Source organism: Castor canadensis, chromosome 8, assembly GCF_047511655.1.
Source record: "Castor canadensis chromosome 8, mCasCan1.hap1v2, whole genome shotgun sequence".
NCBI classification, from domain to species: domain Eukaryota; kingdom Metazoa; phylum Chordata; class Mammalia; order Rodentia; family Castoridae; genus Castor; species Castor canadensis.
In genome coordinates, this window is record NC_133393.1 from 27,039,644 (window position 1) to 27,047,482 (window position 7,839).

Below are 7,839 nucleotides of genomic sequence, written 5' to 3' on the forward strand. Positions count from 1 at the left end.
GGTCACTGACAATTGTTAGAAAATTTTATCTCATCTGTCCCCAAATGGATCTCATATCACACTCTTGGCTAGTTATTAACGCTTTTTAGTAACACACATAGTTCATTTTCTTTGTGCTCATTTTCTTAATTTAATATTTATTTTTTAAAATTAACATACATTAGTTGCTGGTATCACAGAAGTCCTTGACCCAAAAGGACTCAGGAAAGGAATGAACAGATGAGACACATGAAAGGACTCACTCACTCAGGAAGGGAATGACAAGACACATGACCAGAAGGCTGGTGACCAACTGGCAAAATTTTATTTTTCTCAGCAAGCTTTATACAAAAGAGGAAGAGATTTAAACATCAAAAGCACTCTAACCTAGTTACAACCTTGCTCTTTTTGCCACCCTGCATTCTTGCTGTCAATGTCCTTGACTAAGTATAAACTTCTTTTCAGTCAAGGGAAACCATTTAGTGTTTCTTCCCACTGTATTAGAGTCATTATGCACCTGCAGATTCCAGCCTTGTCAGAATGCTGCTGAGCCACAGCAACCTTGTTAGACTGTGGCTTTTGGTTCCCAAAAGTTAGTTTTACAGGGGGATTATTGAGACATTTGCGTAGGTGTTTAACAAATATCAATTAGACTCATTCCGTTTATCATTCTCCCACAATCCCCATTCCCCACTTCTTAGAGCAATTTCAACAGGTTTCATTGTTCTATTTTCAGACACGTAAGCAAAGTACATCTGCCATATTTGTCCTCCTCCCTTTCCATTTACCCTCTCCCCTCCCACTGGTACACACCCCTAATGGAATCTGTTTTACCTTATTGTCCTTCATTATTAAGTGTATATTGATTGTTCAAGGGTATTTCATCTTGGTATTTCACACATGTATCAATTGTACTTTAATCAGATTAACCCTCTCTATTACTTACTCTTTCTCTATCACTGTACTGCCCTATTATTAAAAAGCTTTCAGTACATTTCATCATACTATTTTCATACACAGATGCATTGTATTTCAATATTGTTCACTATCATTCTCCCTTCTCTCCTGTCTCTTCATGGTTCCCAGAGACAGACCCACTGTTATAATCATGTTCTCTCTCTGTGTCCTTCTATCTCTCATATATGTATATATATATTTATATATGTGTATATGTATGTAAGATCAAATATGTGCTTTATATATACATTTATTTTAGAGGTCTACCTTCCCTATATGAGGGAAAATATTTGACCTTTGTCCTTCCAAATCTGGCTTACTTCACTTAAGATAATGATTGCCATTATCATCTGTTTAATTGTGAATGACATAATTTCATTCTTCTTTATAGATGAATACTTTTCTGTTGAAAAAATCCATTCATTAGTTTTATGGTATGTGGGATGTTTCCAGAGCTTGGCTATTGCAAATAGTACTGCAATAATGATGGGTGTGCAAGTGACTCTATTGTATCCTGACATACATTCCTTTGGGTAGATGCCCAGGAGTGGTATTACTGGATCATATGGCAGTTCTACTTCTAGTTTTTTAAGGAACCTCTGTACTGCTTTCTAAACTGACCACAGTGGATAAGAATTCTTTTTCCTGCATTCTCATCAGAATTTGTTGTAATTTGTGTTATTGATGACAACCATTATGACTGGCATGAGGTAAAATTTCAATGTTATTTTGGTTTGCTTTTCTTTTATGACCAATGATGCTAAGCATTTCTTCATGTGTTTATTGCCATTTGAATTTCTTCTTTTGAGAATTTTCTATTCAGTTCAATTACCTATTTATTCAGTAGGTTACTAAGAAAAATGTCAAATTATCCTTGTTTTCAGTTGATATGATACTTTAAAAAAAAACAGATTAGAGACCAAGATGGCAGATAGCCCACAGACCATGGAACCTGAACTGTCATGAATCCAGAAGAACACTTCAGATTTGTGGTAACAAGAATCGGGTAACCCAGCATTTTTTGTCAACTAAGATACTGCCAATACATGGGGTATACATAATGTACAATGAACAACCCTCAAATTAACTTTATAGTACAAAACAGACCTGGATGAAGATCAGTAGCTGCAAGCCTGCTTGCTGGAAAGTCACTCTCTTTTTTTTTATTTTATTTTTCACCTTCTTTTCTCATCTCTAGGAAGAGCAAACAAACAATGCAGAGAATTGCAGAACAAGTTCTGGGACTTCCTGGACCACAGCAGACTACTGCCTGCTGTGCTGTCCTGGACCTAACCCCTATACCATGGAGGGAAACTGAAATCCTACCAGGTGAGCATGACACATCATCTGCTCTGGAGGGAACCACATAGTCCTGCATAGCTGGTGGGCACATTGCATCCCTCCTGAACAAAACTTGTGGCCTAATAAACAGAGGGAAAATTCCCTTCCTCCTCATGGGCATTGAACTGAGAAGAAACCCAAGAAATCCATTCTTCTGCATAACAAGGAAGAAATTTGGGCAATAAGTATATATATGTATATTTCAATACTTTTATTTATTTATTTTATTACTTTTTTAAAGGAAGCTCCCTGTGTAGCTATCTTAAACAAACAAAAAAATTATCTAGGAATATTTTTTACCCCTCTACCTGTCATATTTGCCAATCAATAAGTTCTCATCTAATGAAAAATAAGTTATAAAGCCTCATTTTGCCCATTCCCTCACAATTCCCCCTTTTCTTTTCCTTCCATGTCCCTATTAGTGTCTCCTTTACTTTCATGACCTTATTTTTTTCCCCTAGTTTCTACAAATGAGAAAATATATGTGATCCTTGACTTTGTTTGACTGGTATGTTTCACTAATGATTAATTTTCCAGGAAATTATAAAATAAAATTACATTCCTCTTATGGCTGAGTAAAACTACATGGTGTGTATATATCACATTATCCATTCATCTATTGATAGACATCTAACCTGAAACCATAATTCAGTTATTGCAAATAGTGTTACAATAACATTGTTATACATGTATCTCTATAGAAAGCTGACTTTAATTCTTTTGAATATGAAAAAAGAATGGTATGAATAGGTCATATGGAAGTTCTAGTTTTAATCTTTAAGGAATTTCTATACTAATTTCTATATAGAGGCAGTGAACATAATGCAAGAATAGAAATGTCATTCTGAAACCCTTTAGTTTGTGTAATTAATACACACTAACAAAAAGATAAAAGAATTCTCTGTAAATATTCTTTATCAGTTTAAGACCTAATATAGACAAATTATGCTGGGTCAGAGTTAACACTTGTGTAAAACATCTATTCCTCAATTTGTTCACTTATAAAAGAAGGTGATTATGATACATTCCCAATGAGGTTGGTAGGAAAATTGAATTGAATTAATTCCCCAAAGTGCTGTGACATCACAGGCACACATGTACACATATGCATATGCAATGCCACAATAGATTTACCCTCACAAATAGTTCCTCTTCAGAAATTTCACATCTCAGTCCTTATTCTTTCCTCATATTCATCAACTGCATGTTAGGTTTTGATTTGATTTTTCTATTCATATGGCATACATACAAACATAAATATCCATCCACATATAGGTGCATAAAAATATAAACTGAATCTTAGAACTTGGATTACAATAGTTGTATATCATTTTCATCTATTAAATTGGTTATCCACTGATCTATGAAAAGGTTCCAAAAGGTTAAGGATAAGTGGACTGATACGTAACTCTGCTAAAAATGAAGTAGCGGCTCTGCATGATTGCATGGACCCTCGATGCACATGGCAATTCTGAAAATCAAGTATAAATTGAGTCACCTTTTAGAGTGCATTTGCACTTATTCTAAGTACTTAATAAACATTTCCCTTTTGATGTAATTAATTTATATGTGTCTGTTTTCCTGGAAGAACACAATTCATTGAAGCCTGAGCCAAAGAAAATCTGAGACAATGGCTTACTTATGTATTTAACTCAAAAGATTTTCTTGAATACCTTGACTCCAGTAGTGGTTTACTTAGTTGCATAGAAACTCTGGATATGGAAAATCTGTCATGTCATTAGTTAAATTTACAGTTATTTATCTAATCCACCATATATTTTGCTTTTGGGCAGAACTAGTTTCCTCAGTGACAGTGATGGAATAAACAGATGGGGGAACATCCACTGGAAATAAAAAGAATGTCTGAACATTTCTTAACTGATGACATCAAAAAATGCCCTTGCATGAAAGTCATATCCTAGTCAAGCTGTAGCTAGCAAATACAAGGGTCATGTATGTTGGGAAAGAGAGGAAACTTTTGGTGGATAGGACACAATCAAGGACTTCCTGCCAAAAGGCTAGTGTGTGCTATTAATCACTGGGTACTTTTAAAATTCACAGGATTACTAAAAGCATACATCTTTTTGATAAGTACATTTCAAAACCTCCCACAGTTCAGAGATGACAAATGAAAATATAGAATGTCAAAGGTAGTGAATATCTGTGGGTACTGACAAGAATGGTTTTCTGTCTAAAAATATAATCAATAATTTTGTTTATTTCTTTTTTGGGCAGCCCTGGGGTTTGAACTCAAGGCCTCATACTTGCTAGGCAGGCGCACCTAACCACTGAGCCACTCTATCAGCAATACTAAATCATAAAGACTAAATGTATACTATTCATAAGAAGTGAAAATATAAGTAAATGAAGCAAAAATTTCTTTTCCCTCCTAATCTATCACTTAAAATGATTGAAATGATACTGAAATAGATAAAAATCTAATTTACTACAATAGTATTGACTTTAGGACGCCTTCATTTCTTGATTTTAGTTTGAGGATGCTGAGATCCTCAGACTTTCTATACATAGAAAGAATGTTATATTTTCATCATTACCTGTGGAAGGAGAGTATTTGCTCACCACAGGAGTCGAGGTTCTTCACAAAGAAGCATTGGCAGGAAACAGGACAATATGGGATGGGTATCTCTTCTTTCGTGTGATACATTTTCTAGACTTAAAGTTTCTGTTTCATTATTTCCTTGTAAAGATAGAAGAATGAAGCCCTTTCTATCTTTGTTATTCAACTGTTTTGATTTAAAAATTCAACCATTGTACAGGCAAGTCATGAATAAAAAGAAAGGAAAGGCCATTAAAATGCTAAACATCTTCCCCTTTAAATTCTTATATTAAGGTACTCGTAGACTATTGCATGTTTTATTTTTTGATCCATCTATTTTATAAAACTATATTAAGGGTCAGAATAAAATCATTAACATAGGTACTGTGATATAATCTGAGCATACTATAATTCCATGCCCTATAATAAATTATATTTTATAGATTGCTCTTCTATATTATAAAAATTATGTAGGAACCAAATACTTGTAGGCTTTTAAATGTTTAAATCATGAGATGTGTTATCAGTGATACATGAGATAGAAGACAGGATAAGATGATTTAAACACATCAATGATTTGTCTTCACATGCTTCCTTAAACAGCCTCAAGATCCAAGACTAGTACATTCTTCATAGTGCTGCTTTGGAAATAATTGAGCATAGTTGATTAATTTCTGTATTGGTGTCACATAATTAGAAATGTTCATTGATTGATGTGGTTTCTTATTTTATCTGTTTTAATATTAACATGTTTCTTTTTTTCCTGTGAGCTAAAGGAAACATGGTGTTCTATTATATTGTATCTGAAGCAGAACAGGTCTTATATCCAGAAATAATCAACAAATGTTAGTCATTATTATGTAATTATTATTTCTAAAATACTTTACTATTATACACAGTTTATGTGCATTTGTCATTATAAGATTATTGGGAGGATTTTCCAACACTTTCCACAGTTCCTCACACTCATTTCATCAAGAACCTAAAATTTAGCTGCATAGCCCAGTAGAAATTGGTTTGTCACTTGAGTGGATTACCAAGTATTAGATAATGTAGTCATAACCCCATTCACAAACAACAAGATATATAGATATATTAATTTCCTATTAATTAATTGCATAAGGAAAACTCAGAGCTATTTTATTATAGGGAAACTGGGAATCTGAAAAACTGCTATACTTTTCAGAGAAGGAGATGATGACAAATTAAAATAATGATAATAACTGAAAAATGCTTTCAGTATAAATTATCCATTTTCATACTTTAATCCACTGTCTTCCAAAGCCTTCTATTTGTAAGCACATCACTATAAGCTTACCTTTAATCATAACATTTGGTGGGGAGAAGTGGATGGGTACTGTTTCTGATGAGCCAGTCCTTGACTTTATCTGCACAATCTCTTTAAATCATTACAAAATTCAGATAATGACAAACTCCCCATCCTCATTTACAAAACTTCTGCAAAGAGGAGCCTCTGTTGTAGTCAGGGATAATGTCTGATCTCAGGAAAATTGTGTGTCTTATGAGAGAGTATCATGTTCCTCCTTACAATGCCCCCAGCTTCACACACACACACACACAGATAGTGAAACATACTAATTTGTACTAATCATATGATGATACATTTGCACTTTTGTCTTTCCTGAAAAACAATGGGTCATAAATATATTACACTGTAATTCTTCTGTGCTTCCCAAATCTTCATCCTTTCATTTTCCCCAACAGACTTATAATCTCTTCTCACTGGAGAGTGTCAGGATGCAGTTTCATTCTCCCTCTTGAGAGTTGTGGACAGGTCTAGTCCTATTTTTAGGTAAGTGCTAACATTTAAGAAGTAAATGTAAAAGGAAGAAACAGCTACAGTTATATATGTATATTGAATATAATAAATATTAATGGTAACTAATATCATAGGCTGTGTACACAGTATGACATGACCTCAAGTGCAACCAATTCTTTGAGCACTCTAAACTATAAATATAAATTTAAAATTTTCAACAGTCATTAAAGAATAGTGATGAAAACCACACAAATAACTTTCATGTCATATTATTATAATGAAGTTACTTATTCTGATTGTTATGAAGGATTCAAATGAATTAACTATATATACTTCTAATTATCCTTGATAATTAGATAAAATTGAGAGTTGAAAGGATGGTGAAGGAACTAAATGAGGTACCTAATGCACATTTTTTACATTGAAAAGTCAGCATTTGGGTCTATATGGTTTTAATTGCATAAAAGAGAAATAACAGGACAAAGCCAACTATCATTTGGATGAGAAATTTTCCATATTAGGATCCCCCTAAATGAAGCAAACACAGTGTCCTCTTTGAAATTCCACATAAAGCATGTGTTATTTCATTACTACCTGTTCTGGCTTATACATTTTGCTTGTAGTTCTGAATTAGGACCTGATTACTTGAATATGATTTACATGGAAGTCTTAACAGTTGTCATTCTTGAATCATATATGGTATCCAAGGGGTTTTTATTAGGCTTATGAGGATTTTGAACATTCTCCATCTCCTTTACAATAGAATAATGCTTTATTCAGTGTGACAAATTCATTCAGTTAAGGAAAATATTTCTCAGCTTCTTTGCACCTAGATACAGCCTATTACTAATTCTGGCTAATAAGATATAGAGTACGTTGTGTGAAAGACACAAACTTTTAAGTTTTTAAAGGACCTTGGTAATTTGGAATTTTCCATTTTGGACCCAGAATCTAACTTTTTTATTAACATATAATAGTTGGACATTGTGATATTTATATTTGTGCTTATAATATATTTTAGTTAGATTTACCACCTCCATTTTTCTTCCTCTTCGCCCACCTCCCTTCTCAGAATAATTTCAACAGGTTTCATTCCTCTATGAATACATACAAAATACATCCACCATATTCACACTCATTCAACCTTTCTTTACGCCCATTCTCCTCCCAGTATTACTCACCCCTACAAAAGAACTGTTTTACCCTTCCATCCTTCAATCTATTT